Source organism: Austrofundulus limnaeus, unplaced genomic scaffold, assembly GCF_001266775.1.
Source record: "Austrofundulus limnaeus strain Quisiro unplaced genomic scaffold, Austrofundulus_limnaeus-1.0 Scaffold554, whole genome shotgun sequence".
Lineage (NCBI taxonomy): Eukaryota > Metazoa > Chordata > Actinopteri > Cyprinodontiformes > Rivulidae > Austrofundulus > Austrofundulus limnaeus.
The window spans coordinates 108513-110128 of record NW_013952956.1 but is presented as its reverse complement, the minus strand read 5'-3'; positions in this window follow the sequence as shown (position 1 = coordinate 110128).

Below are 1616 nucleotides of genomic sequence, written 5' to 3'. Positions count from 1 at the left end.
TTAGATTGTCAAAAAGCCTGTGTTTTTAGGGTTATTAACGAAGCTTGTGTACTCAGACCAGTAATATTTGGGGTCACAAGTTTTTGCCATGGGATATTTTGTGGGTCAGAAGAYAAAAAGTTTGGGAACCACTGGTTTAAAGCACATATGCATTTGTGAGATCACAATAAATTATATATAAAATACAAATACAATTAAAGGGTGTAGCATTTTTTTGAAGGAATGCGTATTGCTCACCAACATTTAGTGTTAGTGTGTTGTATGACTGTCACGTTGAGACACTGAGACAATATTTTCATCRTTTTGGTTCTGTACATTACCACAATGAAATCTGAACCAAACATTTCACACACAGTTGAAGTTCAGACTCTCAGCTTTAATTCAGTRGATTGAATAAAATGATTGCATAGAAATGTGAGGAAGTAAAGCATTTTTAAACACAATCTCTTCATTTCAGAGGCTCAAAAGTATCATTGTCCATCAGTATTATGAAACACAGACCAGTCAGTTAGGCTGGATCTGAGCACACAGCATGGCTCTGAATACCTCAGAATTCATCCTTCTGTCCTGTGTTACATCATCAATAAACACCAGTTGGCCCAGTGCCATGGCAGTCAGAAATGCTCGAGCTTCACACTGTGTCTGTTGTGTTTTACAGATGTTGTTGTATGTTTTGGATCATGAGCTTTACCTTTGTCATACCCTTTTTTTCTTTCCATTTTCTGGCAGAGGTTGATCTTGGTTTCATCTGTCCAAAGAATGTTCTTCCATGATTTTGATGACTTTTTAAAATATTTTTCAGCAAAGTCAAATCTAGCCTTTTTATTCTTGAGGCTTATGATTGGCTTGCACAATGCAGTGAACCCTCTGCTTTTACTTTCATCGCTCTCTTTGGTAGATTTGGATATTGATTAGGGCTTCACGATATTAGGAAAACCTGCGATGTGCAGTRACAGTGCTTAATGTTGGGATGACGAAATGACTTGCGATAAATGAAAAAATAYGTATTTATATGTGGTGTTGATATCTTTCTGCTCTGGGTTCAAAGCCCAAAAACAACATAAAAAACGAATCTTTTCCATTCCAGCCTGATTTTTTCTTAATTGACCTGAAGGGATCTATTTGATTGGTGAAATATTTCAAGCTTCCATCTGAATGACAAAACGCATAAATGCAAATTTTTGAGTCAACCATTTATTGCAGTTTTTGCAGTTGTTGCGATATGCATATTGCACAAGCTATTATCGTGATGACGATATATTTTCAATATAGTGTGCAGCCCTAATATTGATACACTTTTTTGAAGAGTGTTGTTCACTTATTGGCTGTTGTGAAGGGTTTCTCTCCACCATGAAAATGATTCTGCGGTCATCCACCGCTGTTGTCTTCCATGGGTGTCCAGGTCTTTTTGTATTGATGAGTTCACCAGTGCTTTTTTTTCTGTCTCAGGATGTACTGTACCAAACTGATGATTCTGATTGAGTCTTTTTTTAAGGATGTCTTGTTTCACCTGCATGGAGAGCTCCTTTTACCGCATGTTTACTTCACAGCAAAACCTTCCAAATGCAAGCAGCACACCTCAAATCAACTCCAGGAGTCTCATTTATAAAGGATTG